Below are 12520 nucleotides of genomic sequence, written 5' to 3'. Positions count from 1 at the left end.
ATTTGCATCTGCGTCAATGTTCGTGCAGCGCCTTATTTTTGAATCTTTCAAATCTTGCGTCTTACATTTGCTGCCAATCATTCAGGAGCAGAGGCGAACGCCAGCTGAACCTGGCAGATTTATAAGGCCCAAAGAGAGAGGAAACCTGCAGCAGTTATAAGCCCATCTTTTGATCCATCTCATTATAATATATGCGCGGACTCCTCCCTTAACGCCTAACAGTTATTAATCGCCAGGTTTATAGTATTTTAGTCCAGTCTACAATGCATGTTCTTGGTCCAAATATGACACCCTTCCTATGTAGTAATATGTTCACGTATGCTACCGACCTCATGCTCCTTTGTATCATTTGCTAACTTTGCAGGCTTGCGTCTCTCCTTCCCTGGCTATTGATCACTTGCGCCTTGTGCACCTTCATGGCAGGTGGATGTTATCTCATGCACCTACGCTAAGGGCTGAGCCAGAGACAGGGATGTGTTGAGCAGGATGAGATTCATTAAGAGAACATCTTTGGCTGTCCTGGGCAGTCTGTGGTATCATTCCCACTGGCTGCATTTACCACTGAACAATATCCCAACTGTGGGTGGAGATGGGGAGGGATTCCTCAAGTGAGATAAATACAGCCGTCAATAACTGGCTCCACAGGGTCAGTCAATGAACTGCCTTTTGCTCTGTTACCAGATCTGAGTTGCCTCTGCCACAACAATCAAAGAGTCTTTAGCTGTTATCAGCCACTTCCATCACCTTTGAGACTGGCAGTTTTCCAATAACAGTTGATACCCTTCTTCCCCAGGGTGAGGCCAGCAGCAGTGGGAGGTGGACACCGTCCCTCCACTGCACAAATGTGACAACCGTGTTAGCTCACACTCTATTAGCAACTGGCTGCATCCTGACCCCTGACCTTGACACTGACCCGCAGACAGTCCACCCGGTCAATGGCCGATAATTATTTATAGGAGCCTTCTATCTTTCATGGGGCAATAAAAGTCACTTTCAAACAAGAACACTGCAGAGAGAAAAAAGGACATTATCTGTGGGTGCCATTAAAGATGGCAACCTCTTATGTTCCATTGCAAACTACCATATATAAGAGTCAACAGTGAGGCCGAATATTTATTTTCTCTAACTGAACATGGACTGCTAGTTTTAGGCCATTAAAATATAGTCTCCTGTGTTATAGGCGGTCGGAAGCTAGGTTAGCATCACATATTGTAACTTAGAACAGGGGAGCTAAACTCCAATCCTCATGCTCCCCCCAACAGGTCAGGTTTTTAGGATAGTTCAGCTTCAGCACAGGTGGTCCAATCAGAGGCTCAGTCTTCAATTGAGCTACCTGTGCTGAAGTAGGCACTGATTGTGCCACTTGTGCTGAAGCAGGGATATCCTGAAAACCTGACCTGTTTGGGGGACGAGAGGGGGGGGGGGGTCTTGAGGATTGGAATGTCGCACCCCTGATTAAAACATAGTAATAAACCGCCAACTGAAATTAGCACTGGAAATGCCTGTTCTTATTCAGAAAAACAATTGCATGTCCAGTCTCATCTGAGCAATGTGTCACGTGGTATCCCCGGTGTGTCTGTCTTCCTTATTCACTTGTGTCCCTGTTAATTACATGCATTTACATTTTAAATACATCTATTATCTAGTTATAAAGTTACCACCTCAAAAAAAAAAAATCTCCATGGTAATATTGCTGCTAGGACCACTCCCCAATTAATCACTGGTGGAGGTGGATTAACATAAAGCGAAAGGACTTTGATATATCAATGCTTTGTGCTGTGTGTATACGTATATGCTTCTGCACATCCTCCACGGATTGCCCTCACACACCTAGCCTGCTGTGTATAGATACACCTCTATCTCCATAACAACTAATTCCACAATTTGGGTGTGAATAAAGAGTTCTGTGCTTGTGTGCTCCGCTCACCCAGACCTGCCCCAATGATTCTTACTTCCCTTGTATTAGCCTCTGCATGTCTAACTGTTTCACTGCCTCAGGCTTTAGGATCTTCCTGTCAATACAAACATTTCCTTCCTAAACCCTTTGATAGATTTTACAAAGTGATTAACCTTTTAAGCACTGATCTTTCCTTTGGGTATACCATATTAACCCATTGATACAATCTATCTGTATCTGTTCCGCCCTCTTTTTTTTCTCTCTCGTTCTCTGTGTCATTAGTTTGAATGTGACTGAAATGAATAATTCCAATATACTGGTACCACCAGGAATACTTACCTTCTGTACACAGGTACCAGTATAGAAGAAGGGAACCTTTGATTTGCAGTGCTATATACAAGATAAGATATTGTATCTGCCAGCTATGCTAACTTAAATACATGCATGGCATTGGATCCGAGCACGCCCAACAAGAACTGGTGTCTATGACTAAGGTTAATGAGATATGACAGGCAGGAGGACTCTCCTTGTATTTTAGCACAATGTGCCTCTTCGCTGAGCCTCTGCAGGTCATGACCTTTAATGAGGCCTGGTGACGTGGGTCAGCCTGCCTAGAAGAATTGCAGCCAGTCAGAAGGACAAGGTCATTAGATAATGAAGTAGCCAGCATTGGATTTCTGCCACTCACACTTGAACACAGAATAATATAGCGCGCGCGTGTGGGAAAACACTGGACACTGGTTGCGCAGAGTGGCAGACTTTCCGTAACATACCCGTTTGCACATTGTTTCGCGTGATGCCGACATTGCCCGGAATCTGGGATTCCTGATCAACTGGTGCGTTTACGTGACTTTCAGAGAGATCAGAAAATACATCACAAATAAAAGGCACATGAAGGCACACCGTTTATACCACCAAATAGCTTTCAGAATAAAGGAAAATAAATGAAAAAAACAATCAGTATTGGGGAGAATATAACTGCTTATGCCACTATAACCATCATTTTCTATAGTTTTAAGAGACCGTAGGCTATTCTGTGTATTCTTTCCAGAACCAATCCTGAAATATGGTGCAAGTTACCATAAGTTTACCTTCTGTGTCTGTCCTCAACAGAAAATCTACTATTCCTGAGCATCCATTCCGAATTAAGGTTTAAAATAGGACTATTCCTGAGCAGTACCAATCCACCTGGCTTGTTATGATGTCTCTAGACCAGTTCTTGTACGAAGTGATGAGAAAATCTCCTATTACTTGAATTCATTTCACCCCAGTGGAGGGTGAGATGACACATGTAGGGATGTGCTCTGCTTTTCTGGGGATAGAAGGTCTGGGATAGGACACCTGTCCTCTGTTTGATCATATGTGTGACTTTGCATATAGATGAAATAACTGTCTGTAGGCTGATGCTCCTCTGTTATTACCGATTTGTTTGGGAAAAAAGACAATTTAATAGGCATAATAAGAAACATTTTCTACAAAACTCATATCTTGATTGTTTGGCAAAATAGAAGTAAAAAAGAGCGAGAAAGGCACTTAGCTAATACGACCTTAAAGTGACACCTGGAGGGAGGAAATGCATATATTCTACGTGGGGGCCTTTCAATCCAAGTACAAGAAGCGTAATAACACACAACGATGATTTTCTTATTAAGCTAATGACTGAAATTATTCAAATAACGTGAATATGACACACTAAAAGAGTCATTCTACTTACTCCAAAGGGGTTGCCATTGGTGTCAATCAGGGTTTTCCTAACTGAAAATGGCCCGAAAGGTCACTTTGACTATATAGAATTACCCCCAAAGTAGGTGAGGTTAAGGTATTGTATTATACTGTGCTTTTAGTATGGCCATGAAATCTACAGATACTACACCATGAGCAGAATGTATTGGTAGATGTAACATGTACAGATTCCAACAGACTTTCAGCAGTTGATAAGAAAGCACCTCTACTACACCTTGTGTCCTACCATGAAAACATCAAGTGCCAAGCTCCCCTTCTCTGTCATTCTGGATAATAGGCCACCAGTTACCCTTTCTTTTGTCAGAGTATTGGCCTGCTGGGTAGAGCACCGACTATCCCTTTGAGAAAGTACTTAGCTCTAAGCTCTTGAAGACACAGATTTGCTGTGCTGTATATCTTGCACTGTCGAGCACAGCATACACTGGCAGTGCGATATTAGAAGGCGCGGCTCTGCTTGACATGTCACGGTGTGGTCCCTATTCCCGTATCTTTCTCTCACGTTTGCAGATCCTATGGATGCCTCTTTCCATCCGCTGCTCTCAGGTACGTCACATTTGATCAGTCCTCTGTACTATTCCCATCTGGCATCCCGGGTGCGGAGTATATTGCCAGTTTGACGAAACGGTTTCTACTTTCAATGTGTTTACCAGTCACGCAGTTTGGCGCAGTATCCCAAAAGCGGTAGTTATGTTGTATAAATTTATGTCAATGTCTCTCTTGACGTCAGTTTAATGGTGATTGCCTGTATGCATTACACTCGTTTTGGGAAGGACACAGAGCCACCATGAGGTTACAGGAATATTTCCTCACACAAGTATGGGGCGCAACCTGTGTGTAACCATCAAAGATGGTGGCAGAGTTTCAGATTGCCTTGTGGGTAATTAGGCCATATGCAGCCATCGCTAACTAACATGACCATTAGTTGCCCACGTAGCTGAGCAGTTTCTCAGGGGACGTACGAAGGCCGCCCTCATGATGCCATTCATCTCATTCCAGTTAGACACTTTGTTATCAGCTCCTAGTATTCAGGTCATCCATACAGAAATGAACACTGGTCCTCTCCTGGTATTACCGTTATTTCTATTTCACAGGGAATCACCGGGCATTTTGTATGAGTTCTAATAAAAAAACATGGACACATTGACATGTAACCTTTAAATATAAAGGAAACGTCAACACAGTACTACACAGTTCAGCAGTTTGTGTGTGTGTATTAGGGTGCACGTGTGTGCTAGGATATGTGTTGGTTTGATAGGCAGGCTGTGTGTGTGTGTGTGTGTGTGTGTGTTAGGACATGTGTTGGTTTGATGAGCAGGCTGTGTGTGTGTGTTAAGACGTGCGATGGTTTGATGGGCAGGCTATATGTGTGTAGTAGGATGTGTGTGTGTTAAGACGTGCGTTGGTTTCATGGACATGCTGTGTAGTAGGATGTGTGTTGGGTTGATGGGCAGGATGTGTGTGTATTATGATGTGTTGGCGTGATGAGCAGACTGTGTGTCAGTTTCATGGGAAGGCTGTGTGTGTGTTAGGACATGTGTTGGTTGATGGGAAGGCTATGTAAGTGTGTAGTAGAATGTGTGTTGGTTTGATGAGCAGGCTGTGTGTGTATTAAGACGTGCGTTGGTATCATGGGCAGGCTTTGTGTGTGTAGTAGGATGTTTGTTAGTTTGATGGGCAGGATGTGTGTGTTTTAAGATACGAGTTGGTTTGATGAACAGACTGTATGTTTATCGGGACGTGTAATGGTTTCATGAGAAGTGTGTGAAGATGTGTGCTGGTTTGATGGGTATGTGGTGTGAGTTTCCTGGGGTTATTTTGACATTAGCACAGGTTTCTTCAGCTTGTGATGCGCAGTGTATCCCAGGGGAGTTGGTTAAAAGCTGTTTATGGCTTGAATCCCCAGATTTACTGTTGGTTTTTATTAAAGACCAGCCATGGTACACCCAGGTTAGGGTTGCAGAGCCTCCAGCAACCAATAAATAATGAGTGAGGACACAACTCCAGGAAACCTCTTAACTCAACCCCCTCCATACCCACAGTATTCACTCTTCTTGTACCACTTTCTCCCTGCCCCGTCCCTTCCCCCCATTGTCATTGTCTGCTTGTTGGCTTCATGTCATTCTTTCCTTTGGTTGATCTCCCTTCTTTCTTGGCTTCTTGCTTATCCTGCTGCTGATTGAAGCCTCTTTAACACATGGAAGTGTTTTATCACACAGCAATAAGTGGTAAATGTAGCTATTAGATTGCTAATGTCCTACAAGCAGAATCCCCTCCTTCAAAGACCACGGTAATGAGCTCACACCTATCTAATGCCTGCTTAATAGACTTACTAATGGGCCATTTTTCCTCAGTGGTTTATGAACCTTCTTGATGGCTCTTGGTGGGGTTCCCAGTGTTTACTGCCATGTCCTCACTCACTGGCATCAGTTCTCAGCAGTTTCAAATGCTCCCACCTCTCCACCTTTCTGCAAAGGAATCTGCGGAGCCTCCTGTGTCCTTTATGAATCATTCCCTCTCTGTCACATACTTTGGCTCAGTGCCCAAGTGCACCAGAAAGCCTCCTCCAGAGCAGCAGGTCCCAACTGTTCCCATCACAGAGAGAGCCCAGGCTGGTCATTTAGTTCAGGCAGGTGCTGGGTCTCAGCTTCAGCCCCTTTGGGGGCTCCCTGAACTGTATAAAGCGCATAGACTGGGACATAGAGAGTGCCAGGCACAAACTTCCCGTACAGTTACTAACTCACACAAGGACCCAAATTCACTGGAATTCTTTCTGTTGCTAATGAGCTTAATAATGAAATATATTTTGTACCCATTGTAAAATGCTTAAATACATTTTTTTTTAAAGGTATGTATGCTGCTAGCATACTCACTGGTTATATGCGTCTACACAAGTGGTGAACGTTGTCAGAAATCACACATACTGGAGCCCTTTAATCCACAATTCAACAGTACTATTTAATCATTTATTGTAACTGTGTAAACACATAACATTACAGCACAATTATACAAACAGTGTGACACGTGAAGGGTACACACAGTGTGCAGGAGTATACAGATTGAGAAAGACACTGCTAGAAGAGCTTACATTCATATGTAGTCTTGTCACTTTTGATGAGAGGTGACATTAGAGTCCCTCCCCCCCCCCCCCCCAATACAAAACATATTATTAGTTGTATGTATTCAAGGTTTCTTGTTGCCAAAAAGGAGCAAAACTGCATCAGAAAAACAGCCCCCGGTGTATTTGAGATTAAGCCATGTTGTATTCAGTGGTGCATCTGTTGTTTGATATGGTTTGCCCCAGGTTTTCACCCAAAACCACATTGTGAGTCTGTGATGCTAGCACTATTTCCATTCATAAAGGAGAATATATGTGTGTGTGTGCCCAAGCTATTACATTAAGGAGCTATTGTGTATCCTCTTTCATATTCGGGATAGAGAAGCCAAGATGCTGGAGAGCAGCATGTATACAAGTGCATGGTATAAGAGTGCATGAAAGAGGGTATGATGTCAGCATTTCCTCCCAAATGTCATGTGGTCTTTGGCAGGTAAACAAAAGAGAAATTCCTGGAGTCTGCGCATGTTCCTGAGAGGAGAGGTAGGGGAGAGAGAGACAGGGGAGAGGGCAGAGAGGAGAGAGGAGACAGAGAGAAGATCAGAGTTTCAGAGAGAGACAGACAAAGAGCATAAGAGAGACAGACAAGCACACAAAGAGAAACAGACACTATGTAATATACTTAGAAGCAGGGTAACACATTCTTAACAATGCAGCAATTCCAGGACTTGTGCTGCTCACTGTATAGAAAATCACAGAGACAAGACAGGTATTTTTTGCTATTCTGCTTCTGTCATTGATTTGAGGACTGGTTAACTGGATTGACAGGAGGAGTTGGAGTCGGGATTTACATATAGAATGTGTTACTTTCTGCATATTGTATTTGTTACATCAGCACACTGTGCCAGGCCTGCAGTGTCCTGTCATTCTCAAACAGGTGAGGCAGAGCTGCACAGGGGGTCATGCAGTGGGGCTGGAGGTGATCACAGTGCTAGTTAGTGACCGGGATGAGTAATGCCCTTTGATGCCCCCCCCCCCCTCTTCCCCTCTGGGAGGGCCTCCCCTTCATGGGGCTTTGTAGTCTCTTCCTACTTTTGGAGGCTCCCTGGCTCTATGTGTCAAAGAAGTAACATGAGACTAGCAAGAACTGCCTGATCCTCGGAACCCAAGAGACACAGTGATGCAAGGGTGCAGGGTGTTAGGTACAAGCTGCCAATCTGTTGCTTTCAATTGATTGGCTTCTTGTTGCCACTGTCTGTGCCAGGAGAGACATTGATCCCAGGTGTGTGTGGGGCAGTTGGACATAGTGGGCCCTGCTGGGTGACGTTGTTATTCTTGCTGGGGTAGCACATTATGGAAATGCCAGGTAATAATACCACACCGAGGTAAGGCTGCCCTGTGCTCTCCTTCTGCTCTCAGTGAATGGCTCACCCTTGCTCGCCCTATGCTACAGTGTGTTGTTTGGCAGCCTTGGGCTTCCTGTGTCTGAGCATGGGCACTCCCTGGGTATGGCTAGAAGGTGCACATACCAAGCACATCTGGCCAAACCTGAAAAGCCTGGCTCTTGACTGCAGTCCAAGAAATGATTTCCTCTAGCGTTGGAATTGTTAATCTCGTCACCCAGGGATAGTACCAAAACATACCTCCTGTGTGTACTCCAAGCACAAGGCTGCACTGGCTGACTGTTTTGCTTTGCCAGGCACTGGCACACAAGGTTAGCACCAGATGGGCATTGCTGGAAAACTGCTGCTGTTATAGGTGTGGTTGGTACAGCACATTAGGTCTCTGGACACATCTAATGACTCATATTAAAGCGGCTTTTACCATTCATGAGTTTCCAGACTTGCTGCAGTATAGAGCATGAATGAGTATGCTTGCATACTTCTAATTATTTATGAAGCAGAGAGGTAGACGCGTTTTTAGAGCTCTCTACTTATTACAGCTGCCAACCCCTTCAACTCCTACACCCCATTACAGAAACCAATGGCAGCATTTCTCTGTTGAGGTTAATGGGGGGCAGGTGCCAACCCCAACAGAATCAGCAGCGGACCCGATAAAAGAGGGAGGGGGGGGGCAATTATATCACCAAGGTTTGGGGGAGAGTTTTGTTTGGGTAGAGCAAAGAGTTCCATGGGATAAGCAGCTCATCAAATGCTTTAATAGTGTGTGTGGGAGGGGGGGGGGGCGAAGTTAGGATAATTAGGGGGATTGGGTCTTAGAATTATTATTGCAGCTGCCAGGGAGCCGGTACCCCATCACCGCCTTCCCCCCAAATCTCTGCATCCCATACCACAAACAGAATGCCCTGAGCTCTCCCAAAGCTGGATACTACATAATGGAGAGGGGGGGGGGGTTGAGGTGCCCCTGAAATATTATAATAACACTTCCCTGCTCTGAGCCGCTCAGGTAATTACAGGTAATAAACCCTTCTGCACAAGTGCAGCATTTAATGGCGGGCTTAGACCTGGGGAGCTGACACTGCGTCGCACAGAGAAGTATTCTGAAATCGCGTATTCAAATATATTTTGTAAACATGTTCAAATGAGTCTTGGGAAGAATGTCAGCTCCCTTGTGTGATGTTGGCGAGGGGCAGGAGCTGGCCCCCTCGCTCTGCTGCCGATTGGTTCTCTGGCAGGGAGGCGGAGGGTGGACACACACTGGCCCACATTTGCTAGCCGGTGCTATGCCCACAAGACACCTGTCCCCAATGCAATGTTTTCCAGCTATGGGAAGTGTCCTGTGGAATAGCAGCGCTTAGTAAATATGGCCCTTTGTCTTTTTCAGGGGCCACATTGAAAAGAAAATATCTCCAAAGAAAATGGAAAAGGGAAGAGTTTAATGAGTTAATGTGTGGGGGGGGGGGGGGAGGGGGGCACACAGTTATTTACTGTTTGAAATAAATGGGACTGCTTCTTTAATCAGGACATGTGTGTGTTGGGTAGGGATAGCTGCTTGGTCAGTCAGGGTTAGTGTATACAGAAGTTTGGGGGTAGACAGGTAATGTTGGTCCACAAAGCTCTGTTAAATCCAGGCTCACACCTAAAACAGGAAGGGACATTATGTACCGTGAGATTAACCAGTATCCTCAACTTGAATTATATGCAAACACAGCGGTGATTGTACATTGCTTCATGTAAGGTTATTGTGCAATAACATTCCGTTATCTTCCTATAACGTGACGGTAAGTAAGTGAGTCTTATCGTTATTCCGATCCAAATAGTTTCATTCAAGCACTTAGTGAAATCAAGCTTACTGGGGCATTAAGCCCACCCAGACCCCAGTGAAACCCCTATTCCAATGTCTGGGTGTAAGTAACGCCAAGTTTAGGTACAGTATGACATAACTAAGGTCACGTCCATTCCCTGGTAACCTTAAGGGACTTGTGTGGATATGCAAAGTTATGCTCGTTAACGGGCGTTATAGGTAAGGCAATGCAATGTACAGGAGAATAGGGACTTCATGGTGTGTTATTGTCCTTTGAAGATGCACCTTTAGCCTGAGCTTTGGGTTCCTGGGCCCTCGTGTGTAATGCAACCTGCTGGTGGCCTTTGAAGGGCTAGGGTTGCCCACCCCTGGTGTAATGTCTATAGCTACAATGCACCTTTTCTGGACCTATTAGTATCAGCAAATACAATACATAAGTAGGATTCCTTCGTGTTGTTACATATTGCTTATATTGGTGGGATCTGTTCTGTGCAGATGTGGTGTGCAGTTTAATAAGGTGCATATCCCCTGTACTACGTGTAACCCCCCGAGCTGCTCTCCTCTGCTCCCTAATGCTGCTCTCCTCTGCTCCCTAATGCTGCTCTCCGCTGCTCCCTAATGCTGCTCTCCTCTGCTCCCTATTGCTGCTCTCCTCTGCTCCCTATTGCTGCTCCCCTCTGCTCCCTATTGCTGCTCTCCTCTGCTCCCTATTGCTGCTCTCCTCTGCTCCCTATTGCTGCTCTCCTCTGCTCCCTATTGCTGCTCCTGTGGGCGGAAAGGGCCATATAAGATACATATACAGGCAGTTCCATATAAGATACATATACAGGCAGTTCCATATAAGATACATATACAGGCAGTTCCATATAAGATACATATACAGGCAGTTCCATATAAGATAAATATACAGGCAGTTCCATATAAAATACATATACAGGCAGTTCCATATAAGATAAATATACAGGCAGTTCCATATAAGATACATATACAGGCAGTTCCATATAAGATACATATACAGGCAGTTCCATATAAGATACATATACAGGCAGTTCCATATAAGATACATATACAGGCAGTTCCATATAAGATACATATACAGGCAGTTCCATATAAGATACATATACAGGCAGTTACATGCAGTTCCATATAAGATACATATACAGGCAGTTCCATATAAGATACATATACAGGCAGTTCCATATAAGATACATATACAGGCAGTTCATTGTGATGGACCCCAATGTGTATTATGGCACAGCCCACTTTAATAAACATGGCCCAGCATTTAATCCGAATTTATAATTGTCCCATATTCCTAGGGGATACCTTCTCCGAGACCCCCATCTGTACACGCAGATCTATTGTGTGTGTGTGTGTGTGTGTGTGTGTGTGTGTGTGTGTGTGTGTGTGTGTGTGTGTGTGTGTGTGTGTGTGTCCACACACACACCCCGCTTGGGGCTGTATCATTTACAGGTGACACTTCTTACTCCAGGTACCTGTGTACAGTAATATACAGCCGTATACATACTGTAGTCACATATACAGTCACATATACACAGCCATACAGTATGTAGTCCCATATACACAGCCATATACTGTCACATATACACAGCTATATACAGCCACATATACAGCAGATGCAATAGCGGGAGCAGTGAGGGGCGTTGGTCGGAGGGTCCCGAGACCTGTGACAGGGACACTGTCCTCCTCACTGTGGGTGACATGGCTTTTTACAGGAGTGAGGGGTCTTGCACGTCGCAGTCACACTGTCCCGGGTCACTGCCCCCTCTCTGTGTGTTCTGCTTTACTCGGAACTCTGGGCATCTCTTTACTGTCACCGAATCTCTGCCCCATGTTGGGGGTGATTTGGGGGGGGGGGGGGGTCTCCCACATGAGGGGGTGTCAAATTGGTTTGGGGGAATTATTCATTTTCTTGCCTTCATGCATTTGTTTTGGCGCAGTTTTGGCGCTAGTTTTCATTCTGTCCGGGTTGGGGTCTTTCTCACATGTGTCAGATCATTATTATGTCCGAGGGGTTATCTTTGTATTCGTCTTATTTTGTTATTCGTGTACCCCATGTATTACCGCGTCTCATTTTATGAATACAGGAATGGTATGAAAAGTGGAACGGGATTATAGTTTGTGCATTTCTGTAGGATTGATATATTTGTAGAATTTCTATATCTGTGGGATTGATATATTTGTAGGATTTCTATATCTGTAGGATTTCTATATCTGTAGGATTTCTATATTTGTAGGATTTCTATATCTGTAGGATTTATATATCTGTAGAATTTCTATATCTGTAGGATTTATATATCTTTAGGATTTCTATATCTAGGATTTATATATCTGTAGGATTTATATATCTGTAGAATTTATATATCTGTAGGATTTATATATCTTTAGGATTTCTATATCTAGGATTTCTATATCTGTAGGATTTCTATATCTGTAGGATTTCTATATTTGTAGAATTTCTATATTTGTAGAATTTCTATATCTGTGGGATTTCTATATTTGTAGGATTTCTATATCTGTAGGAATTATATATTTGTAGAATTTCTATATCTGTAGGATTTCTATATCTGTAGGATTTCTATATTTGTAGGATTTCTATATCT

Source organism: Ascaphus truei, chromosome 19 (assembly GCF_040206685.1).
Source record: "Ascaphus truei isolate aAscTru1 chromosome 19, aAscTru1.hap1, whole genome shotgun sequence".
NCBI classification, from domain to species: domain Eukaryota; kingdom Metazoa; phylum Chordata; class Amphibia; order Anura; family Ascaphidae; genus Ascaphus; species Ascaphus truei.
Note: the sequence above shows the minus strand (reverse complement) of the source record.